Raw genomic sequence first — 27,761 nt, forward strand, 5'->3', positions numbered from 1 at the left:
ATCAGGAAATTTAGAAACAAGTGTTTGTGTAATCACACACATACATGTATTTAAATTAATTGCAAGAGTGAGGCAATGTTTTATGAATCTTAAAAGTGGGAAATAAAGGTTTCAGCTTATTCTACCTTTATTCAAAACTGCTTTCATGGCATTATGAAGAAAATAAATGATTCAGGCACGAACAGTTTACAATTAATCACATTTATCAAAATGTAACTAGTATTATTTTTCTTATTATAAGAATAATACAGTATTTTGTGAATATTTCAGGAATTATTAAATAAGTATTATAAAGAAGGAAGTATATGGAAGTACTGTAAAGAAGAAAGTAACTCACCAATAATCCCACAATATAGGAATAACTCTGGTAACGTTTTGTTATAATTCTTACAAAATTTCTGTCTTCTACATTTTGCAATTGTCTCATTGAATCACAAGCTTGAACATTCACAGTGCAGTGCAGGGCAACAAGAGATAGAAACTTAAAGAAGCAGAAGGGAGTCCATAAGAAGTAGCAGCATTTAAAGCTGAGTTTAAAAGTAGGAGAAGGTATGGTACCATGTTCTCTTAGGCCAGATGTACCCAGGTGACAAACAGGAAGCTTTATCTTGTAACTATGAAATGTCTGAGAGCATGTAAATCCTAAGTTAAAGAAAAGCACAAAATCTCATTACATTTTAAAGGGGGTTATACTATTCTATTACAGTGTTGAGTATTTTTAATTTACTGACCACAGGCCTAGTAAATTGTTACCTGATTTTGTTTTCCAACCAAGCTTAGAGTTTATCAACTTAGGTAGGTGAAAGCACATCTTTTACAAAGACTGAAAATAGACTCCAACTTTATGACAAACTCCTAATCAAGAGTTTCATTAGATGGTTTGAGTCTCAGCGGTTTCATTTTGTCTATGGTAGTCGGCTAGTCCTTCCTTACACGTCCTGGGATCTCCCAGGATCAGGGCATTATGCAGGAATCATCTCACTTGCTAGCCCTGAATCCCCAGAGCCCCAGAGAGGAGTCTGCCAACCGTGTTAGTGCTCCAGTTGCCTTCACGCACCCCGCCTTCAGTGACACTAGTAAGTGAACTAACTCTTCCCACTGAATGTGGGTCGACCAGCTATACCCTTCACTTTCTACAAAGTATAGTATTTTGTGTGTAATAGAGGAGAAAAACAGCATAGCATGGTCACGTAACTTTGCCAGTCTTTGGTGTCACAACTGGGAAGATCACTCACTGATACAGAGTATGAGGTCAAATATTGATCCTTCAGGATTACAGGTTACAACAAATGATGGATGGACTACAGCAAAAGAAAGAGCCTCAGGGAACAGCAGGATGTGGTGGCTAGTTCTGCAATCAGAGGCAATTTACAATGTAGGAAGTCATTGGTGAAAGTGTATTTCAGAGCCTGCCAAAAAGCCTTTCGGACTTGGTTTATAACCTGGGAATATGCAAGAAGATATCCTGAATTCCCTTGACTCAAATCTGTAGCAAAATTAAACATTATAAATGCAAATGGTTCTAATAGAAGAGCAAGTTACCATTCTATTATCAGGAAGGCATCTTTTGCCACTGACACTTTTCAAAACTATTATTCTGAGAGGAGGATGAACTCGGTCCTAAATTCTGCAGGTTACAATTTAGTTGATCTCTTTTACACATTAAAAATGCTGTTAGCCCTATTTGTGAAAAACGACTTATTCACAGAAAATGTCTCTGCTAGCTGAATAAAATTTTCCCCTCCTCCTTTTTGAAATTAATCCTTCCCCTGCATCTTTATTCCAAACGGCCTACATCCTTATCAGCTTTGTTCCATTAATTATGCTCTTCCTTTTGCATCTTTAACGTTTTCCTCTTCACAGGTTGCAGTGATTCTACCTATAAACATGTCAGGCTTCCCTTTCCCTAATAAGCCTTTTTCCACAATCCTCTTGAGGTACTATCTTATGTCTCACTGTGTTTTCATCACCATGCTTCTAGATAGAATGCTGACCGTCACTGCTTGCTCTTTCGTATGGCTGATGAATTCCTTCTGGCTTTAAGACCTGGCACTCCCTGGATTTGCTCCTCTGGAGGTCACTGATGCTTATTAAGCCCCAGATCTAAGTCTTGTTCTTGGTCCTCGCCCTCTATGAAGTGTTTGTGGCATTGGATCCTTTTGATTAAACCCTACTTCCCTACTTCTTGGCTTTCATGACCCCACAACTTGGAGTTCTTCTCCTGCCTCTCTGGTGGGTCCTCTTCTCTGTTACTGAATTCTCTGCCAATCCTGTACTTGAAATCTGTAAGAAATCACTATCTTAACTCTCTTTTATCTTCTTGCTCTCTTTCTTTCACTGGTAGGTTTGGCCAAAGGATTTTCATTTTCAGTTTTACATACATAATGCTGAAATCAGTATCTTTAGTTCCATTCTGAACTAGACACACACACACACACACACAAACATACTTCCAGCTCTTCTGGCTACATATCAAATATATTAATTTTCCAGCTCCCCAGGCCAGATCAGTCTTTTTCTAGATTTCTGACCCATTTGTGTTAATGGCTCCTCTATGTTCCCAGTAGCTGAAGCTAAAAAATTAGAAACCATTCTCTATTATTTAGGCCCCTAAATCCAACCAAAGCCAAATCTTGTCAATTTTACCTATCTCTCAATCTCCCTCTTTTCCATCTGTTATTAATTTCCTGGTTAAGTTGCTCATTCCCCCAACCTGGCCTAAATATTTTGTCAACCACTTGATCAGTCTTTAGGCCACTTTTTTGACCTTCCCCAGTCCATCCCAAATGCCACCAATAGATCAAGATCTTTTAAATGTGACTGCGACCTATTCCTTTTCCTACTCAAAAACCTCCACTGTCCTCCACTGCCTATTGAATTCTTTAAAATCCTCTCATTTCATTGTCTAACATCTCATGACATTTGTCATAGAGTCATGAGACTCCTATGACAAATGTCACTTTATACCATCTGTTATAACTATTCCTGTCTCTTGTTTTTCCTGCTGGAATGGAAGCTCCTTAAGAACAAGACTCATGATTTTTAAGCTGTTTGATCCCTGACTATACCTAGTACCATATGGCTTATACAAAGCAAATATTCTATAAATAGAAGATATGGATGAAGAATGGTTTATGCATTTAGAGAATGGAAAATTGAGTGTAAGCCAGAGAGCATTCAAATATGTTAATTGTTTCATTCAGTGTCTTAATAAAATTCTGACAGATGAAAAACAAATGTAGTTTCTTAACTACCTCACTTCACTTATTCTATACCTGATACCTGAATATAAATTCAATATTTTTAATAATAAAAAAGCAAATTAAAAGGAGATATCTTTTAATATTTTCAAATTAGAAAAATTAAAAATGAGTAATCCCAGATATTGATGAGGATTCCAAAATATGATCACTTTATTACACTGTTAATGGGACAATGTTTTGATCTAAATTTATTCTATAAATTATAAAAATATAATTTAGAAGCCTTAAACATAAAAAACTCTCTGACCAGAAAATCCACTCCTACAAATATATCCTATTTAAAAAATAATTGTGCTTAAGCGTTTAGCTTTTGGGATGTTTATTATAGAAATGCCAGTAATATAAAATTGGAAAGGAAAAATGACAGGCATAAATATTGAAATGGAAGAGATGAAACTGTCATTATTTGCTGGTGATATGTTCAGCTGTGTAGATAACCCAAGAGATCAACAGGCAGGTTATTAGTTCTAATGAGAAAATTGACCAGGCTTGCTGAAGACAAGATCAGCTAACAAAAATCAATAGCCTTCTTCTATGGCAATAATAATAACTAGCTAGAAAATACAGGAGACAATGATACATCATTTACGACAGCAAAATAATACAATTGCAAAATGAGTCAAACATTTATGGGAAATGATTTAAAGAAATATAAACATATTGTGATTCACCCTCAGATAACAAAACATACTACAGTTATAGTACAAGCATAATACTGGACAAAATAGACCAAGAAAGATAATAAAGGATTCAGAAACAGACCTGTTTATATGGGAATTGATATGTAAATTTGGCAACACAAATTAATGGGGAAAGAATAAATTATTTAGAAGTTGTTGGGAAAACTGGTGCACTATATGGGATGGAAAGTTTGAATCCCTTTCTTGTATCATATACAAGGGTGTACTCCATATGGATTAAAGACTTAAATGTGAAAGAAGAAAATTATAAATTAATAGAAGAAAATGTAGGAGAATACCCTAGCAACCTTGAAGTGAGGAATGACTTCATAGAGAAGACTGCAAAAGTACAAATCATAAAGAGGAAAAAAATAGTTGATTTAATTATATCAAATTAAAGGTGTATTTCAGTGAAGGACACCTTAAACAAAAGTAACAGATGGTTGTAAATAGGGAAAAGGTATTCGTATTGTCTAAGAATAACAAGAGGTAAGTACATAAAATATACAAAGAATTGTCTGAAAGTCAAGAAGACAGTAAACTCAGTCCAAGAATGGGCAAAGAATATGAATTGGCAATTCACAAATTGGGGAAACTAAATGGCTAACAGGAATAAGAGATGTTTCAATTCATCAGTAATCAAAGCATACAAATTACAACAGTGGTGAAATACCACTTTGCACCTATCAAATTATAGAACTTAGAAAACTGGATAACATTAAGGATTATCAATTATATTGTGAAATAGAGACCTCCCTACACCACTGACTCAGCTGTTGTGGAGCACAATCTGGTTAGATTTAGTGGTACTGCAACAGTCTTTAATCTACAATCCCATTCATGGGTGTATACTCCAGAGATACTCTGGTATAAATCCTTAAAGGGACACCTAGGAATATGTTCAGCCCAGCACTGTTTGTGGAAAAAAGGAATTAGAGTCAACCTAGAGTATCTATGTGACTCCAGGAATAGATAAATAGAGATGGGTGAATCTTATAGAATACTACACAGTAATTAGAAGCCATTAAAACTAGATACACACGCAGCTACATACACAACTGTAAAACGATATTAAGCATCAAGAAGAGACTCTTAACACTATGCCATTTATGTAACTTAATTACTATATATTTTAAAATGATGAAGATATATCTTAGTATATATAACAAACCTATTAGACTGAGTAAAGCGGAAAAGGGGGATAGAAATAGAATTAGGTATAAAAGAAAAATAAATAAATATATCAGGGACTTCCCTGGTGGTCCAGTGGTTAAGAATCCACCTTCCAATGCAGGGGATGTGGGTTCAATCCCTGGTTGGTGAACTAAGGTCCCACATGCCACGGGGCAACTAAGCCCGCACACCGCAACTACTGAGCCCACACGCTCTAGAGCCTGTGAGCCACAACTAGAGAGAAGCCTACGCACCACAATGAAGAGCCTACATGCCGCAATGAAAGATCCCGCAGGCTGCAGTGAAGATCCCATGTGCCACAACTAAGACCCGATGCAGCCAAATAAATACTTAAGTTAATAAATAATAAATAAATAAATATAAAGAAACAAAAGAGAAGAGATTTGCAGACCCTGGTTGGGACAATGAGCTATGAATGGAGGAGTGTAATCAGCTTGATTTTCTACTTTAGGGGCTGTGTAATAAAGAATTTGGTCGTTATCCCTGGTTCCTGGAAGCTAACCTCTAAATTCTTGGAATTTCCCAAGTGACAGGAGTGTATGTTATTCATAGCGTATGCTGATATTTCTGCTGATGAGATGGCTCAGGATGAGGGTTGGCCACGGCAGAAAGATCAACCATATGATTAAAGGGTTAGGACTTCAAACCTTGTGACATGAGCCTGACCTTCTGGGATGGCAGGGTGGCTGGAGATGGAGTTTAACTCCGTGACTAATCATTCAAGAAATAATGTCCACATAACAAAATCCTGATAAAACTCAGGTAAACTTCCCTGGTCAGCAATACTCTGTGTGTTGTCGCACATTGTTGTGCCTGGAGGGTAATGCGTCCCTAAGGATGATGGAAGCTTCTTGTTTGGTACCTTCCCACACTTGTCTTTATGCATCATTCCCCTTTGGCTGGTTCTGATGTGTATTCTTTTGCTATAATAAAGGTGTAATAAGTGTAGCTCTTTGTTGAGTTCTGTAAGTCATTCTAGGAAATTATGGAACTGAGGGGTTAGTGGGGGCTCCCAAATTGGTAGCCAGCTGCTCAGAAGTGGGGTGGCGTGGAGAACCCTGAACTTATGGCTGGTTTCAGAAGTGAGGGCATTCTTGTGGAGGACTTTGGCCTAACTCAGATTGTTGGTGACAGAAGGCATCACAGATGTATACAACAACAATGAAGCCATCTAAATACTTAACAATAGGGTATTAATGAAATAGGTGGAATACCTTATTTCATTCAGCATTAAGGTGGTCCATAATATTGTACTTTCTCTTCCAGCTTTATTGAGACAATATTGATGTAACATATGTAAGTTTAAAGTGTACAAAATAATGATTTGATGCACACATATACTGTAAAATGACTACCATGATAAGGTTAGTTAACATCTCCATCCCTCCCATAATTATGATTTATTTTTTGTGGTGATAACTTTTAAAGTTTACTGTCTCAATGATTTTTAAATACATAATACAATATTGTTAATTATAGTCACCATGCTGTGCATTAGATTAGAACTTATTCATCTTATAGCTGGAACTTTGTGTTTTTTGACCAGCATCTCCCCATTTTCCCCACCCCAGCCCCTGGCAACCACTACTGTTCATTTATTTATTTTTTGAATTTGGCTTTTTTATATTCCACATGTAAGTGATTATCATACCATATTTGTCTTTCTCTGTTTTACCTGTTTCACTTAGCATAATGCCTTCAAGATTCATCCATGTTGTCACAAAAGGCAGGATTTCCTTCTTTCTGTGGCTGAATATTCCATTGTTTTGATGGAATATTCCATTATGTTTTTACATTCTACATCTTCTTTATCCATTCATCTGTTGATGATGGATCTTTAAGGTGTTTCCATGTCTTGGCTATTGTGAATAATGCTGCAGTGAACATGGGTGTGCAATTATTGCTTCAAGATAGTGATTTCATTTCTTTCTGATATCTACCCAGAAGTGGGATTGCTGGAACATACGGTAGTTTTAGTTTTAATTTTTTTGAGGAACATCCATGATATTTTCCATAGTTGCTGCTCAAATTTACATTTCTACCAACAGTGCACAAGTATTCCATTTTCTCCACATTATCACCAACACATGTTATCTCGTCTTTTTGATAATAGCCATTCTACGAGGTATGAAGTGATATCTCATTGTGATTGTGATTTGCAATTCCCTGATAATTAGTGATGTTGAGGATCTTTTCATGTAGCTGGTGGCCATTTATATGTCTTCTTTGGAAAAATGTCTATTCAAGTATTGGTACATTTTTAATCATATTATTTTTTGCTATTGATTTGTATGAATTCCTTATATATTTTGGATATTAACCCCTTATCAGATAGGTGGCTTGCAAATATTTATTCCTTTTTGTAGGATGCCTTTCTAGATAAGAATACCTTAAAATACTATTCTAAATCTATTAAGTGACAAAAACAGGATGAAATATTGCTGTTAACTCCATTTTGTTAAAAAAATACACATATATCTTTTGTGGCAGGTTATGAAATTATTTTTCCTCTTTATTTTTGCTACCTTCTAATTTTATTTCCATAAACCTATAGTATTTTTCTAAGAATAAAATGCAATTCTCTGAATTTTTAGAATTACATTATTAAAAGAAAACCCTCATTCTTTTATCATTTTATAACATGTTTCTTTCCCCGTATGCTGACTATGACTTAAGGTCTAGCAAGATCCTTTGGTGAGCTCTAAGCTCCTCTGAAACATTTGTTGGCTGGTTGCAGCTCAGCTTTGGACCCTTGCTTGCTTGTGTGCTGTCAAGCATCCTGGGCTCGTGACGTGGTCCTCAGCATTTGGACTTTAATCTTTATGCTTTGTCAGTAACTTGGCTCTCAACTCTCAGAGCTTCTGCTTAAGGTGCACTCTGGCAGTGTGGGTGGTCATATCTTTCAGGTGGTGTGAGAGAGAGAGTCCTTGGGAAAAGAGCAATTTATCCAGGTCCCCCCCGGCACATCTATGAGGCAAAATCTGACCCCAGAGAGTCTCCAGAAATGGGTTACAGTATAACTCAGTGTAAAAAGAATAGTCAGGGGCACGGACCATCAGGCCTGAACACACCTTGTGACATCTTATCAAGTGATGTGGATCCACCTGGAGAAGAGTGGGGTCACTGTGCCAGCTTGTTTGTTCTACTATTGATATACTATTCCCATTTAGACAGTAATGCTCTGTAGAAGTAAGAAAAACAACTAATGTAGAAGTAACAAAAACACTAATCCAAAAAGATACCTACACCCCAATATTCATAGCAACACTATTTACAATAGCCAAGATATGGAAACAACCTAAGGGTACATCAACAGATGAATGGATAAAGAAGATGTGGTACACACGTACACACACACACACACACACACACACACACACACACACACACACACACACAATGGAATACTACTGAGCCATAAAAAAGAATGAAATCTTGCCATTTGCAACAACAGGGATGGACTTGGAAGGTATTATGCTAAGTGAAATAAGTCAGATGGAGAAAGACAAATGCCGTATGATATCACTTTTATGTGGGATCTAAAAAATAAAACAAACTAGTGAATATAACAAAAAGGAAACAGACTCACAGATATAGAGAACAAACTAGTGGTTACCAGTGGGTAGAGGGGAGGGGGGAGGGGCAACATCGGGGTAGGAGATTGAGAGTTCCAAACTACTATGCATAAAATAAGCTCCAAGGATATATTGTACAGCACAGGGAATATAGCCCGTATTTTTGTGATAGTTATAAATGGAGTTTATAACAATTTAAAAATTGTGAATCACTACATTGTACACCTGTAACATATAATATAGTACATCAACTATACTTCAATTTAAAAAAAAAGAAAAATAAGTTAAAATTTAAGACATCAAGTATGGAGGCATATTTTCCCTTAGAGATAAACTTGTCTCTTAAAGAATCATCTTCACACATAACCATGTATAGGCTAATTATACCTCTGACTTTATGAATATTTTCATTGCGTAATACATGAAGAACTTTCACACAATCTCCCAAATGGTGATATTCTGTGGTCTGTAAAGTATAAGGTTTAAAATATTAGCCTGCAGTCCATTTTTTTGAATAGGAATATTGGAAAGGATTTCATGGAACACCTATATGTAGTGCTTACATTATTTAATTTAATAGGACAAATATATACACCTCGTTTTCTTATCTCTAAGATATCAGTTTCTAAAGAAATTGTGTGAGAATACAGAGTCTAGAGGAGTGAGCTTGTGCTGTAATTGGAACTTTTTAGACCCCATTTCTGGCTCTTGTTTTAACAAATTGCAGGAGTACAATTTTTCTTTAATAAGAAATGATCTTGCCCAAACTTTTCCCTTCTGAATTCTGCTTTGTTGGTTATTAAGCTAGAAATGATAACGAGCAGTGTGCTAGGTGCTGTGAGGAGTCACAAGGAAGAAAGTCTCATTGCCCACCCAAGAAGGGACAATGGTCATGGCTCAAATGCTGCCCGAGACAAATAGCTCTTCTTATGTCCCCACAGGATGAATTTATTTAGTCTGACTCCATGGGGACAAAGGAATCTCCTTTTCTCCATGGGAGATTTTTTTCCTTCTATGTTTCTTTTACGCGCAATGCCCCTGCTCCCACCCACATACATTTTCCTTCCTATTCAATTCATTCTGCTTCAGGAAGGTATGTATGGAAAAAGAGAAAGGAGGTTTGAAGAGGATAAAGGAACTCATGAGAAAGTGTACAAAGCTGTACTCTAATTTTTATATTCCTAAATCAGTATTTGGCCACAAATATTAACTCAGTATTGTAGCTATATATATTCTTTGCTTCATATGATTCATCATTCTTCAACGCTACCACTACCCTTAATTCACTGACTCAGCAGCCTTTTCACTATCACTCACCCTTTTCCGAACCTTGGATTCTATAAGCTACCATTATAAACGTTTCTTTGCATGGACTTCCTTGCTAGTTTCTTCCAAACAATATCTGCCTAGCAAAATCCCAACTCTAGTTAAATCCAATTATTAAACTACTTAGCACTTGTATCTACAGAACTGAGTGTCACTGGAGAAAACCACGTAATGTCACTGACCATTTTACATTAAATTCTTGACCACTAACTTCAAGTGAGACCTTAGTGCTTGCTGCCTGACAGACAATCCTATTAGACATTTCCTTAGCTTATTTTCCATTGCCCCTTAGATAATGATCTCACACCTCTCCTTTCTTCAAACCTTCAACACTTCCTCCTCTACAATATCAGACGATGACATTTTTTATTAGACTGAGGAAACAGAAGCAATCAAAAAACCTATCTGCTGCCGTCATTTAGTTTGCCAAACATCCAGCATCTACACCCATGAACACCTTCTCTTTTGTTATACATATGAACTACTAGTTCTCTTATCTGAAGCCAACTCCCACTTGTGTTTTCCTCTTAGTACTCAAAGATTTCACTTCTGCATTGTTCCTCCTCTCTCCTAAGTCATCAGTTTTCCCTCACTATAAGATAATTTCCCTCTGATGACAAACATGTGGCACTATCTCCCACTGAACTCACATCTCTTTCCAGCCATTGCCCCATTTCTCTGCCTCTTTCCCTTTACTGAAAATTTTAAATTATTAAAAAAAATTTTTAATTATTAAAAACATATTTTATTGTGAGATAAGCACACATGTAAAACACTGCAGAAAACATAATGTAGATGAATAATGTAGATGAATACTTATAAGGAAACCACTCCTATAATCATCACTGAAGAAATAGAACATGGTCAGCATCCCATGTATCCTTTCTAACTCACATTCCTTTTCCTCTTCCCAAGAGGGAACCACTAAGTTGACTTTTATGGTAATCATTTTCTTGCTTTTATTTATAGTTTTATAGTTTGACAACCAGTGTAGGAGTCCATAAATAGTATTACTTTGTTCTACTCAGTTTTAAACATTTAATACATGAAGTCATGTAGTAGGTACTCTATGTCTTGCTTTTTTGCTCAGTATTATGTTTATAAGGTGCATCTGTGTTCTTGTTTGTACCTTTAGTTTATTCATTTGTATTCCCGATATCTTATTGTATAACTATATTCCACTTCATTCATTCTACCATTTATATTTCTGTGGTTGACTGTCTCTCTCTATGCCACTGCATCAGTCTGGCTTTAGTCATCATTATGGCCCCAAACTGCTCTGTTCAAGGTCTTCAGGATACAAAAAGCCAATGATCAGTTTCCATCCTGGATCTTACTGGCATCATTTGACACAATTTATCAATCTCCTTCTTGGAACAATTTCTTTGCCTGCCTTTTGGGCTATCACTGTATCAAATTTTCTTCTACCCTTGTGGTTGTTCATTATCAATGCCCTTTGCTGGCTCTGCCTCATATTCTAAATCTTTCAGTGGTGGAGTGCCCCAGGAATCAGTCCTTGGACTTTTTTTCTTCTGTTTACACTCATGCTTAGGTAATCTCGTGCAGTCTTTTGAGTTTCATCTATATGAGCTCCCCCAAATTTATTTCTTCAGCCTGGGCTTCACACCTGAATATCTGACTCTGTCTATTGAACGACTCCACTCTAGGCATTTAAATGCCTCAACTCAAACTCTCATTCCCCTGCACCAGCCCCTCCCCACCAATCCTGCTCCATTGTCATACTTTTTCAACTCAGAAAATAAGCACTACATCCTTTTAAATGCTAAGACAACAACTGTGGTGTCATCCTTGATTTTTTTCTCTTACTCATGTTAAAAGTGTAATTTTCCAATGTAAAATGCATGACTCTCATCTAAGTATCAAACGAGCATGTGTCAGAGGCATACTGATGAGGGAACCAGTAAGATGTATTTATAAGCACACTAAGAAATATTAGGAAGAGGTTGCTGGTTTAGATATAAAACTGATTATTATCCCACAGAAAAATAAACTATAATGTTTGAGGTTATCTTTTCCACTAGACAGGATTATTTGCATCTCCACTGGACAGAAATCTACAAGTTAACTTGTAACTTCAGTGAGCCTGAGATCTTTAATGCAAACAAAGTACATATATCGAGATAACATTTAGTTGGGCCTTTGCCTCCAAAAAACGTCGAAATCATACACCATCCACTTTTTTCCTTATTTCCAAGTTTTGCATAATTTTTCTTAATGCCTGAAATACAATCCCTCAATAAATTGTGTTGGCTCTAGCATAAAAATATTTTCACGATTCAAACACTTCTTATCACTTCCTTAGCTACCATCCTGGTCCAGGTCATCATCACCTCTTGCCTGGATTTTCGCAGTTGCTCCCTAGTTGGTCTCTCTGCTTCTGCCCCTGCTTTTTTACAGTTTTCTTCCTCCATGCCAAAGACAGAGCAATCCTGATCTGCTCAAAACATACCAATGATTTCCCATCTCACTGAGAATAAAACTCAAAGTCTTTACCTTGGTCTACAAGACACGATGCTCGTTTTCTGGCTGATTCCCTGGTCTTCTCTCCTCCATTTCACTTTAGCCTCCTTACTTACTCTCTAGGAGGCAATGATCCTGCCTTAGGGATGTTCTTACTTTGAAAGCTCTTATCCCTTGCTCTCTGTGTTACTCCCTCCTTCACTTTATTCAGGTTTCTCCCAATATTATAAGAAAAACTTTCTCTGATTTGCTGTTTAATACACTCCCACTCCCTGATTTATTTATTTTGCTTCATAGTACTTATCATCACTAACATATTATAAATTATATTTGTTGCCAGTTTCTCCCTCCTAGAATATAAATTCCATGGGAGCAGCTACTATGTTTTGTTAACTGTTTTAAACCCAATACATGGTAGATCTTAATCAATATCTGTTGAATCAATGAATGAATAAATGTATGAATTCTTCCTTGGTAATGATCTCTTACCAATCACCAAACCTACCAATTACCTATTTCATCCCTTACATAAACCCATTTTTGCATGTGATCCTGTATGTATCATAATTGTAAAAGCTATCTCTTCCCAAATAAGTCATCTCAAACTAGCCAGACTTTTTTTTTTTTGCGGTACGCGGGCCTCTCACTGTTGTGACCTCTCCCGTTGCGGAGCACAGGCTCCGGACGCGCAGGCTCAGCGGCCATGGCTCACGGACCCAGCCGCTCCGCGGCATGTGGGATCTTCCCGGACCGGGGCACGAACCCGTGTCCCCTGCATCGGCAGGCAGACCCCCAACCACTGTGCCACCAGAGCAGCCCCAGACTTTTTATTTTGCTGTAACTCTTAGAATAGGCATTAAAGTCTGGAAAGAAGTAAAAATAACAGTGCCTAGGAAGCAGGAGAGATTGACTTTTCCAAAGACTCTCCTGTACCAACCAAGGTCTCACTAGTCCAGGTTTTCAGTAGCTTAATCTGCACTTAAGGAAGTTCCAAGCCCCTTGCTAATGGGCTTCTGTTTCCTCTTCTCTTGCAGCATAGCTTAGGCCAGTGGTTCATAAAGTATAGTTCCAGAGCCAGCATCAACAAGGATCTGGTTGGAGATGCAAATTTTCAGCCTCGACCCAGACTCACTGGCTCTTCCATCTGTGTTTTAACAAATCTTCCACATGATTTGGATGCGCAGTTATAGTTAGAACCACTGCCTCAGGTAGGTGGCCTCTATCCCTTCTGAGGCAGTGGTTAAAAAAAAAAATGGCTTGAGCCAGCTGCCTCAAATCAGACCTCGGTTTTGCTGCTTCCTAGCTGTGTGACTGAAACTAAGTTACTTAACTTCTCATTTTCCTTATGTGTGAACTGAAGATATTAATAGTACTAACCTTGGGAACTCCCTGGCAGTCCAGTAGTTAGGACTCCGCACTTCCACTGAGGGGGCTCAGGTTCGATCCCTGGTTGGGGGGCTAAGATCTCGCATGTCCTGGAGCCAAAAGAATAATAGCAGTGAAATAAATAAAATAAAATAAAATAGATACCTATCTTAAAGATAAAAATGAACTCTGAGGATTTAAAAAAATAGTACTAACCTTGTAGGTGTGTATTATGAAGATTAAACTGATTAATACACCCAAGTGAAACACTTAGGACAATGCGTGCCACATAACAAGAACCAACTACAGAACAGGGAAGCACATTGGCGCTGTTTACCTAAATTATCTATATTATCGAATTCTTTTGGTTATATTTTCTCTACTAGCTTATAAATTCTTTGACGACAAAAGTTATATTTTATATTTCTATATGTGCACAGCACTGAGCATATTATTGTTAATATTATAATCATGAACTGAGTGCTTACTATATGCAGTGTGCTAAAAGCTGTAATTTCATTTAATCCTTGGAATTCTATTAATTAGATGTCATCACCGTCTTATAATAAATATCTTCAGTTGTTTGAAGTACTCTGTTGATTACTCAATTGAATGAGAAATCTGCATTAGTTTGTCCACTGCAATTATTTTTGCATTATTTCAGAAATTTCTTAAATATTATACCTGCTCATGAGTCTCAGCTATCTCTTGTATACAGATAAACAAGTCACACAAATTGCAGATCTTTTGTAGCCTAATTATTTGAATTGTATAGGATTTCTGTGCACTCATATACTTATATACCTCATTAATTTGTTCTAAAGCAAAAAAAATTGTTAATGTTAAGTCAAATTGTACATGACTTAAGGAATATGTTAGTGATCTTGCACCAAATGAATAATTATAAAGCAGGTGCACTTGAGATATGATCATTTAACTGACAGCACACAGCTTCTAATGGCTTCAATAACTAAGATAATGGTGACATCAGAGAGTCTGTTAAGCTCATCGTTCATACCATCCATTTAATACACAAGAGAACTTCAGGTGGAATCTCCCTGTAGACCTATTGTTCTGCTTATTTAAATAGCAGTTAATTTAAACACACACACAAAAGTCAAACTCTGTTATTTCTAACACACCTCTTTCTAATAAACTATATTCTCCTATTAAAACCCTGGCTGAAAGAAACACTTTGGTATATTTATATAGGTATCGTCTTTTGCTGTTGACATTTATCCCCCAAACGTACCGCATTATCAGTGGTTAAAGACACAAGAAATGCAGAAGACTGGAAGTACTTGGTTAGGTGTCTGCCATCATGTGCCCCAGTTTCCAAAAGGAAAAGAAGCTAGTGGATATAAGCAAAGTTAACAAAATTTTGATTTGCTGTGTTTAGGACCTTTAGTTGAGATGAACATGACTCACATCTCTAAAAACAAACTAAATCTAAAAACAATGGTTACAAACACAAATATAGGGAAAAAAATGATGTTGGTTTCTAGCTCATTCCATTTGAAGTTCAGACTTCTGTTCTCTGAAGGACTCTGTCTACAAGTGAGAGGAATCAAACTCCAACTAGCTTAAGCAGAAGAGGGACATTATTGACTCAAATATCTGAAAAGTCAAGGGTGAGATCTGATTTTAGCCATGGCTAGACCCAAGGGCTCAACACTTACCTCTGCCACTTGCTTCTCTTCCAGACAGGCTCTGTCATAAATGGGACAAGATAGTCACAGCGCACCCCACCAGTCACCCCAAAGACCCACATCAAACCAGCTTAACAACCTCAGCTGAAAATGGTTTCCTCCCTATTTGATCTGCCAGAGAATTCCTAGTGGAGAATACGATTGGTCTAAATTGGGTTGTGTGCCTGTCTCTATGCACAAGTGCAGGAAAATGGGACAGTCTCTTTTGAACCTAAACATGGGATCCATACTCCACATGAAACAGGTTTCTTTTTTACCAAAATAAGTGGAAAATGTTGCTGGGCACCTCATAGCAACACGTTCCCTTGCATTTCACTGTGGACTGTCTAACATATATGCACCCCTACCTTCTTTCTTATATATCTACTTTTAAAAACATAATACATAGCAACTACCATATAGACTCTGAAATATATCCACCTCTTCTCTGGTCTTCAAATTCTGCATCTATTTCCAAGTTCAAGATTCTCTAGTTTATTTGCATTTGTCCTCTGGTCAGGACATGGCTCCTCATGGTATGGTCAACCATGGCAATGATCCAGTCCCTATTTTAGAGTCTACTACTTGCAATCCAACAATTATGACACCAAGATTCCTAACTGCAAGTGACAAGTCCAAGATTACACTGTCTTTGTCCTCAAAGCTCCATCTCTTTGACAGCCTCTCCCCATATGGTGTGCTGTTGATACCCCAAATATCACATTCTAATAGGTTTACAGCTTCAGTAGGAAAGTAGTAGAAAATTAAACGAGATTATGCATATAAGGAGTTGATCACAGTGTTCAGCATATAGAAAGTACTCAATAAATGATGCCACTCATTATTATTCTATCATCATCATCATCATCGTTCCCTGATAACTCTTGGTAGGTAAATCCTGGGATTGGCTTGACTTAGGTCATGTGATCACCCTGTATTAGGAGGGAAGGGAGGAGGAGTCACAGTCCCTCTCAATCAAGCCTAGAGAAGGGGTTGACCCAGGCTAAATGGGCTCTATTTCCAGAAGAAGGAATAACAAATGTCAGGCAAGCAAGAACAACATACATGCACTACAATTCCCTTATCAACTACCTGACCCACTCCTTGAATGAATAAATGAATTTATTGCTAAAGATCCTTAAGCTTGTGCAAATTGTAAAAGTTTCCTGATGTCAAAGTGTGAAGCTCTGGATAACTGACCTCAGTTGGGTTATTTTAAGACATGACTGTTTAGGGATATAATGATGTTGGTAATACTATAAAATTATTAGATTCAGAGACTTGCTAGAATTAAGTGTGTGTTTCCAAGTTTGCAAGCTTCAACTAAATTATGTATCAAAGTACTGTTATTTTTTTTTTTTTTTTTTTTTTTTTTTTTTGTGGTACGCGGGCCTCTCACTGTTGTGGTGGCCTCTCCCGTTGCGGAGCACAGGCTCCGGACGCGCAGGCTCAGAGGCCATGGCTCACGGGCCCAGCCGCTCCGCGGCATGTGGGATCTTCCCCGACCGGGGCACGAACCCGTGTCCCCTGCATCGGCAGGCGGACTCTCAACCACTGCGCCACCAGGGAAGCCCAAAGTACTGTTATTTAAAACATGATTTAGAAGTCACTTTTAGATAGAGGCATTGGTTTAACTTACTTAAAATGCAATACTGGGCTTCCCCGCTGGTGCAGTGGTTAAGAATCGCCTGCCAATGCAGGGAACAGAGGTTTGAGCCCTGGTCCGGGAAGATATCACATGCCGCAGAGAAACTAAGCCCATGCGCCACAACTACTGAGCCCACTTGCCACAAGTACTGAAACCTGTGCGCCTAGAGCCCATGCTCCACAACAAGGGAAGTCACCTCAATGAGAAGCCCACGCTCACCGCAACTAGAAAAAGCCCGTGCGTAGCAACAAAGACCCAGTGCAGCCAAAAATAAATAAATTTAAAAAAATAAAATGCAATACTATTTTTACAGGTAAAATGAATATAGGTAATATCATCTATACATATATCCTACTGTTTCCAGTATTTTCTTTTAAGAGCTACTTAAACTATGATACTACAAGAAAAAGGGGGGAAAAACAGTATTGTGAAGATATCTGCTCTAAACATAATAAAACAGGTGTACCTTAATAGGTCTACCAGGAATGTTTTAACTGTTAGCATCTTTTAAATGCTTCTGCTGAGAAACCATGTTTTCATAACAAGGTTGGTGAGTATTAAACCTGTGATAGTTCTTTCTGGGATTACTATAATTCACAAAAACAATAACAACCTACTAAAAACATTTATGTATTTTTAAATGTTGTAATCTAGGGATCCCACTGATATTTGTGGTGAAAGATTAGCCCAAGGCTACATAACCCTGCTTGTGCATTGCCAGGACTGCAATCTGTTTTATGACAAAACAGATTCATTTATCTCCAAATAAATAAATTACTTTTGTGAACATTTAGAACCATTTGCATAATTAGGCTGTAAGATTTTAGCAGTCTTTTTCATAATAATTAAACTAATCTAATCTTGGACAGGGTAAACAGACTTACTAGGATGAGAGCAGCCTTCCGGCAAGGAACTTACCGCATTCTGCAGGAACTGTAAGGCTGATGATGTTTGTTAATTATGCAAGGCTTTACTCCCCAGTAATAGCAGCGTTTGTATTGCCTGAAGCTTAGATAGCTACTCCCAGGCACATAAAATTAGACTCTGCTTTTTTGACATCCTCTTAAAAAAAAACAAAAAAACAAAAAAACAAAAGAAGATACTTCAAAATGATTATATGCTTTCAACAAGGAGGTCATTAGCTTTCCACTGATGGATCCTGGATCTGCATACAATTGGCCCATTCTTCAGTCATGTGATCTTGATTATCTTTAGATCTGGAGCCTTTCAGACTGTATACAGATACAGGGAACTGAGGCTTAATAAAAGAACAGCAAAATGAATGACTACATTTCAGTCCTCAGAACTTCCTAGAATCCCAAGTTTGCAAAAAAGGCACTTTAGCAAATAACTTGTTTTAAACTCAGGCTCATTTTATTTATAATTATCAAAAGGGAACATTGTGTGTGTGAATATAATATATATATGTGTGTGTATATATATGTATCTCAAATGAAAATGAATGTTTTGCAAAATTTCAGTGCTTTTGCTTAACAGTCCATCAGACAGGTTGACTCATGTAGTGGTTTTTTTGTGACTTAGCTGCAGGGAACCACTGTTTGACTTTCTGCTTATAACTAGTATATTTACGTTAAAAGTGCAAAACTTAAAAAGGAATTGTCGAACAGGTACAGGATGATTTAACCATATTGATTGACAAAATTTTCATGTAATACTTATTATATCTCCTTTTGCAAACAAAAAGTACTCCTGTACAGATTTTTCAAAAGAAACCTAAATAACTGATATTTCCAAAACCAAGTCCTGAGAACATGAGTGAATTAAGAATTTATAAGTGGAATAAATGTTCATTGGGTCCACAGGTACACAATAGTACATAATGCATTTAAACTTGTTCATATGAAATGTTATTATAAATATGGTTGCAGGAACACTAGTCATCAGAAAAGTGATGGTATTATCTGTCCTTTACATGTTATCTCTCATTTTTGTCTATAATTTATTCATTTATGCACTGTATATTTTATTTTTCACTTGTATTTAGATTGGCTCCTAGAATGATTATTTATTCTTGAAATGTTCAAACCTCACAGTGCATTTAATTAAGACATCACAAACCACTATCTCCATGGGAAGAGATTTGTTATGTCACAAGCATGGGGCATATGAGACTGACAATCAGGAACTAGAAATTAAGGTTGAAAAAAAAGTGCCATGTAAATTCCAATGTTTGAAGAGGAGAGTGGGAAAGTCAAAAGGAAACAATTCATCAGTCTTTCTCAAAGACGCTTTTTCTACAACGAAAGTGGAAGCAATGGTTTCTGCTCAGTCTTTTATAAATTATATTTTTGTAACCTGGAAGTTTGTTAACCATTTATTAAAATTTTTGGATTATACTCACACATTTAACCATCAAACATGGCTTCAACTAAAACATCCTTCTTCCATTATGTTTAAAGGTTTAAAAGTCTTCCTTATATTCTAGGACATTTATATTTTCCCTTTGCCTCTTTTAGAATTGCCCTTTTGCTGCTTTTACAAATCACAGACATAATAGAGTATATGACCTGTATTCTTTTTCTTTTAATTAAACCGGTATTATATAAAATAAGATTAAAACTGCAACGAATCTTTTTCTAATAATTTTATTTTCTGTCTACAATGGCAATTTGTTGTATGATCCAAAAATACTAATTTTCTACCTTGTTTTAACAGCAGTAGTAGATGTTCTTCATTAAAAAAAAAATGATATTTTTTTCAGAACTTAAGATAACTGAGACATAGAGAAATTAGTTTGCCTGCTTTTGTTGCAGAGGAGGACCAGGGATGGAATCCAGATCTACTTAATTCCAAAGCATAGGTCCCCTGTTTTACTGTCCTCCTCATTGACAGGGACCTTAGCCATTTTCTTCTGAATTGTTTTTCAACTTAATAGTTGGTTAAAATAATAGGTATCTTCAAACTTTCATTAATCTTACACTTCCATTAGTAAAACTTCTTTTTTTTTTTGGTCAGGGTAATACATCCTTAACATATACGTGTATATTTTTAAATTAGTTTATATTTATATTAGCATGCACTACTCTCACTAAATGTAATTAATAATATATACTTAAGAATTTGAATGTTCAGAATCCTTTGAACAAAATCAGACACACGGAATGAACCTAATAATCTTTTTGCCCTCATTCTCTCTATCCCCCAAATAAGGAACTTACATGTCTGAGCTACTGAGTGTTGGGGAGACCATTCTCCATGGGTCTCCCATGTTTTGCACATTGTATGAGCAGAGGCACTGACTGCCTTTTGTTCGGGATGGTCTTTTCAAGGATATTTGTATAGTGTGTCACCTTGGAAGATAGAGATAGTGTTTCTGGAGCAGAGGCAGGTTTGTTGCTGCCTAGTATAATAAAGATAATGTTTACCTCTAGGCCAAAGGTTGGGAGATTTTGCTTGTAGTCGATTATAAAAGGCTGAGGTTTCTCAACTGTGATACAAACCCTCGGAATAGGTAGTCTCTCCCTGCTCAGCTTTGCCTCCTTGAGACTTAGAGAGAGAGGAAGAACTGATGCAAACCCAAAGCTCACACTGCCCTGCCTGTTGTATCTTAAAAGTCTTTTTAAAGTTCTTTCTCTCTGAACCAGGAGTCTCAAGTCTACTGCCAGCATCTATGAAACTTTGGCGGGCCAACGTCTTAGGTTACAAGTAGAATAAAAATCTTAGACTCTTCACTATTTTTAACATTGACGCAATAACCAATGAAGTTTTACATGGCAATTAATTGGGCTTGAAGTTGATAGGTACAATCCACAGGAAATAACATTAAACTTTGGAGTCCATGTCTGTACACAAAATCTTTATGAAGAACATCGAAAGGCATTTAAATGAACATAGGGGATAAAAACTGCTGGGCTATAAGACAGAATACAAGTGTAAATCTGAAAACTGAGTCACTATTGGAAAGGTGGGTCTGGATTTTATTTATTTATTTCCCTACTTATTTATCTAGTAACAGAAATTTTTATTCTCATTTGTTCTGAAATATAAGTTTTCGTTTAAATCAAATATCTTGAAGTAAATCTCAACTTTAGGTTTCATCATAAAAGCTGTTAAATTGTAGTACTGTTTAAAAACAGAATTTCTGAGTAAAACTTTATCACAAGAAAAAAAAAATACCACTTTTCACAAACACTATTAAACATAAGCTCACAATCTCTCACTTCAATAAGGATTTAGTAGCCAGTACTAAAGCATTCATATGACTAACAGAAACAAAATTCTAACAACAAAAGGAATACTGCAGTATAGAGATTAGAATTTTTATAAAACAAATCTGCAAGGCTTATGATCTGCCTCTATAATATCATAATTTGCTAATTTGCAACATACCATATGTACTTAGGGCAAAATTCATTTTTATAAATAATTGAAGCAAATCTGTATTTCAAATAATCTTTTATATAACTTTGAACTTTGGGGCTAGTTTCTTATCCATTCTGTTTCAATCACCATTGTTTACCTTGTAAAATGGCCAGTGAAGGCTGCCATTTCCTACTGTTAGTCTGTGCTTACATTATTAGTATTACTGTCAATTCTTTAATGTGGTGTCCGCTATTGTGTGAGTGAGCATAGTCCAAATTAGCTCCTATAACTCAAAAGTCCACATATTCAGGCAAAACACACTGTGGAATGATGCAATGTGCTAAAAGCAGACAAATGAATAAACCTTCCTACCCCACATCAACCTACTCCAAGCGTTCCGTTTGCCTCACACTCATTTATCACATTGTATAAAAGATACATGGCCATCTGATATAGCAATTGAGTGACAGTGTCAGGATCAATCCAAATATTAAATAATAATAATAATGTTTAATTTCTTTCTTCTCCTAGATAAAAATAAATAATAAAAGAAGGTCTCGTATTTTCTTCCTGCATCCCAATGGATCATCTTTTATACACTTTGGTTCTGCACCTTACTTAGAAACCACTAAAATGCAAGTGTGTCAGTCATCAGTTTTTTTTATACTTAGATTCATTACCTGCCCTTTCTTTCTTTTCTTTACCACATTGAAATATACTTGCAAGGTCCCTTCTGAGGCTCCAAGACTTACAAGATAGTCTTGGCCATAGGAAGGTGAGAGAAGTCAAGATATTTTCCCCCTCTTTCTGCTTCCTTTGGTGTTCCTGCAATGGCTAAGTTCTCTCTGTGCCTGTAGATACTGTTGGGAAGTGTCTACCTCCTAAGTTCTATCTCCCAGCAGACAGGCCCTCCCACTCCCAGGCCTAGCAGGCCTCCGTTAGCTGGCCTCTGCATGCTGACAACACCATTCCTTCCCATTGCCCTCCAGCCCTAGGGGTTGTAGTGACTTTCTGCTGTTACTAACTTCTGGGTTGCTGTCAGCCTATGTTAACAATCCTTAATGTTAAAGTACTTATTTTTAATATTTAGAGTGGTTTCTGTTTTCCTGACTGGTCTTTGAATGACAAAACAGAGCACGTCAATTAAAGGTTATTCCACATCTAGCAGGTCTGCTTATCTAGCGTATAAGTCCATGAAGAGAACATGACCAGCTGAGCTGAAGATAGAAATGTTTATGGATATTGAAATGGATGTATGAAACAAATTAGTTCCTACTAGATGACCACATTTGCTTAATTGGATAACCAGAAAGCTTATGCAGTGATCTCCATTAAGATCATCTCTCACACTGACACCAAGCCAGAAAGGGCATCAGAAATTTCTCCACTATCAAACCATAGTTCTCTAAGGTGGAATAATGCCAAGATTTCACTCCCATTTCTGCAACCTGAGAGATCTTAAATTGAATGGAGTACCAAAAGACAGGCCACTTCTGGAACAACGTGAGCCACCAGAATCTTATACAAAGCACACGGACCATCTCATCTATGTGAATGAAAGAAAACAGATCAGGAGTGCGGAAAACTTAGAAAACTGAGAAACAGATCACCATCATAATGAAAAATGAAGGTCGTAATAATTTATGGATAAACCAAAAAACTGAGCTCTCTTTGTTTTAAAAGATCCAGCAGAGCATCGTATCAGTGAGACTCCAATAGATGACTATTTACATGTAAAAAAATCTATCTCACTCAGATAACCACCAAACGCTTTAGGTGTCGTAAACAGCACCCTGCTACTGATTCACCCCTGTTTAACTTCTTCTGAAGCATTTCATCCAGACAGTAAACTGTTTATGGCTGTGTGGCAAACGTCTCTTGTGATCTTCATCAAGACCAGGGTAGGGTAATGGCATATCGAATGCCTGAGAGACAACTTCACTCTGAGATATCATGGTAATGCTCTTTAGTACGTTCACATTATTCCAAAGTTGGTCACCAAATTTCTTTCTGTGATTCTAATATTCTCCAACTATAAGATTTAGCTGCCACAGCAGATATATTTTAAGTTAACTTTTGTAAAGCATGTGTTTGAATGGCACGGGTCCACTTATAAGCAGATTTTTTTTTCAATAGTAAATACTGCAGTACTATACGATCCATGGTTGGTTGAATCCGTGGATGCAGAACTGCAGATGTGGAGGAACCGCATATATGGAGGGCCAACTATAAGTTATACTTGGATGTTTTTCTGCTCGGAAGGTTAGTGCCCTTAACATCCATGTTGTTTGAGGGTCAACTGTATTTTGTTCTCTTAAAAGGAATGTTTTTCTACCAGTGTAAAATCACCTTGTAGTTTGTGTCTTGTATATCTGAAAATCCGATATTTCCATTGTTTTGAAGGTACAACATTATATCTTGTAGCTGTTTGACAAAGCCATTAGCACTATGGCTCGGTCCACGTTTGTTTCAGTATTGATTTTGCTTCTAGAGTCTTTTTAGAAAGACTGGAGAGATTTCCAAGTTATCCCTAGCTCTTACCAATATAAAAATTATGCCTTTTTATGGATAAAGATGAAAAGAAACATTATTCTCCTCTATCTGATGCTTTGTTTTCTTGGAAAATAACTTAGCAAATTGGCAGCCTGAGCCATGTTCTCTATTCCGTCTATAAGACAGATTAACCAATGTCTCTGTGTTCTAATAGGTTGCTCTCAAACTGCACCTGCATTTCTTCCCCTACTAATTGAGTGTGAGTCATATGTGTTAGTTTCCAAACGTGTATATTTTTTAATAAATACAAAATATAATTAAACATTAAAGAAATTAAAAGTACACATCAAAACACTTGTTTCTATGAAAACTAATCAGAATACCCTGGAAAGATTTCATAAATATGAATTTTTCTTTGGATTGAGATATATTTAAGACAAGATTTTTTGTTGAGGGGAGGGTACGGGGATTACAAAAATCTAAAAGGATTCTGTGCTCAGAGTTCTTTATAAGCATTTTCAAGCAATTACTTTAAATGTGTGTTAAAGTTGTTAAAGAAAACAGCCTGATCACCAAACTTATACTCAGAGGAAAGACTAGGGTTCTAATTCAAAGCGTTGGTGAATAAAGGTACATTTGTTACTTTTTAATTAAAGTAAAATATTTTAAGATTTATTTCACTGAATTTCAAATAACCAAATAAACACAGGGCTAGATTTTGTGGGATAACTGGGCTTTTACTGTAGTTCTTTAGGTAGAAGCATTTTCTTACCTCCCACAGAATTGTATGCTCTTTTAGAGTGCTGTTTTCTTCATCTCTGAATCCAGTATCTTGCATGACCATTTAATAAATGACCATTTAATAATGACCATTTAATAAATGTTGAATGAATGGACAACAAGTTTCAAACCTATGTATTAGGAATTGGGTCACTATCATTTTAGAGAGAGCTAAAGAAAACTCACTTTTGGCGAAGGATTGAGCATTGTTTTACGTAAGCTTGAAGTCATTAGTTTATATGTTATTAATTGGGTTCAATTCTTTCTTTCCTCTGTCAATCACTTTAGATTGAACATACTCATCTTTGTCCTAAATTAAAGGTTAAACAGGAAATGAAGCCTTTGAACATAAACACAGCCAAGCATAATAATATTGGTAGTGCAAAAACATACTTATCTAAGATGTTTTTAATACAAAATTCAAGTGTGATTTCACCTCTTCCAATGCCTGCCATCACCCTCCATGGAATCAGCAAAAGAACTTTCTACAGAATCTTGGTCTTTGCAAGGTTTCCATATGCCAGCTCACTTAAAAGAAGTGAAAGCCTTGGAAATTTTGTCCGTGAATACAGCATACTAATCAAAATGCATTTCTTGGCACGTTTCCTGTGGTCACCCAAGGGAAAATATGTCTGCCACTCCACAGCAAGCATAAAATTTCATCCTGACTTTCAGGCAAAACACCAATGTAATTGACATGTACTACTAATCAGATGAGTATAACACATGATAATATCTTTTCCTCTGTGACTAAGGGTGATATGCTTCGGTGGTTATCACAGCATGCACAAGGCTACCCTTTTTATATGCACATAGGTGTTCAAGTAATGCATTTGAAAACCAGCACAAGGCACTCTATCCATATGTGGTTGAATAATTGAAGCAATTGCCATGTGAGTTGCTGGCCACCACATCTGTATATTTCTCTAGGCTGCAATCAGCACCAGATGTTCTACCAGATGATGGTTTATGATGCCACAAGGCATTTCTGACTATCCTAGTGAGGATACAGACCCTGTGTTAACTTGGTCCTGCAGTGCTAAAACCGCACTCCTTGGATGGGTTTCTAACCCAGCTGCATTTCAGATGGGACTTGAACCCACAAACCCTAGTTTAGGAGAGGACTCTAACCCCCAGTCTTCTGATTGAAACTGCACACCTGATCTCAGGACTTACTGAAGCACAGGTTCTTTTGTCTTGGCACAGAAAGAATTCAGCAAGAAGTAAAGTGATAGGTAAGAATTGGATTTAATAGTAGAGCATACTTGTGAGAGGTACACGCGGGCAGGAAAGGGAATGCCACCCCGAGCACTTAAAGGGTTACATTCTTATAAACAAAGGAGAAGTGGGAAGGAGGGAAAGACCACCTTCTTCCTCATTCTTCGAGTCTTCCATCATTAACTCCTCCTACACGTCGGGCAAGGGAGTTTTTGACCCTCTATGGCCCAATCGGGGCTGTCATGGTGCTATGGAAATGGGCAAAAAACATATACTAAAATAGGGTACATCATCTCAGGTTTCAGTATAATGTCACCTTTCCCCTATATTTCTGCTCTTAGAATGTGCAAAGAAAGCCCCTTCTCAAGGATAATTAACTTGCTGACTTCATTGGGTGGATGTAGGTCTTATTCCATCATTGTTTTATTGTTTTGGGGCATGTCTCATGCTCCTATTGCATTGTTTTGTTGCTAGTCAAGCCTGCTTGGTTTGTTGTTAAGAAAGACTGCTTTCCTGAGTGATCATTAACTTATAGGGGTCTCCCCTAGTTTTCTGTCTACTTATGATTCCCTAGTGGGATTAATCACGTACTCTGTCCCTTTTTAGGGAAGGAATTTAGGGAAGCCCTAAATTCTTTTATTAAATTCTTCTTATTTTTTTTTTAATGTGGGCTATCGGTTAACATCATTCTAAGTAACTTCTTTTTGAAAAACAGTTCCTTTCAATCATTCATTTCCTAAATAATTATTGAGTACTCATATACTAAACACTGTTCTAGGCATTGAGGATACAACAGTAAATAAAACAGACAAAAATCTCTGTCCTCATATAGTTAAAGTTAAAGTAAGAGGGCTTGCCTGGTGGTGCAGTGGTTGAGAGTCCGCCTGCTGATGCAGGGGACACGGGTTCGTGCCCCAGTCCGGGAAGATCCCACATGCAGCAGAGCAGCTGGGCCCGTGAGCCATGGCCACTGAGCCTGTGCGTCTGGAGCCTGTGCTCCACAACGGGAGAGGCCACAACAGTGAGAGGCCCGCGTACTGTAAAAAAAAAAAAAATAATAATAATAATAATAATTAAAGTAGAGAGATTACATTCTCCTAGAGGAGTTCATATTCTATTGAGGAAATATATTCTAATTATCTACTGTAAAATTAACACCTATGTATCAGGCATACTTTGTTTTATTACATTTTGCTTTATTGAGTTTTTTACAAATTGAAAGTTTGTGGCAAGGGGTAATTTTGACTTTTAAGTCTTATTATTTAAGAAATATATTTCGTAAGGCTATAGGGGCTATTGATAATGATTCTTCTGATTGGTCTGGCAAAATCAATTGAAAACCTTCTGGAAAGGACTCACAACTGTAGATGCCATTAAGAACATTTTTGATGAGAAGAGGACAAAATATCAACATTAACAGGAGTTTGGAAGTAGTTGATTCCAAATTTCATGGATGATTTTGAGGGATCAAGACTTCAGTGGAGGAAGTAATTGCAGATGTGGTGGAAATAGCAAGAATACTAGAATTAGCAGTGGGGTCTGAAGATGCGACTGAATTGCTGCAATCTCATGATAAAACTTTCACGGATGAGGAATTGCTACTTACAGATGAGCAAAGAAAGGGCTTTCTTGAGGTGGAATCTACTCCTGGTGAAGATGCTGTGAAGACTGTTGAAATGACAAGAAAGTATTGAGGATATTACATAAACTTAGTTGATAAAGCAGTG

The sequence above is a fragment of the Globicephala melas genome, chromosome 4, assembly GCF_963455315.2.
Source record: "Globicephala melas chromosome 4, mGloMel1.2, whole genome shotgun sequence".
In the NCBI taxonomy this organism is placed as follows: Eukaryota; Metazoa; Chordata; class Mammalia; order Artiodactyla; family Delphinidae; genus Globicephala; species Globicephala melas.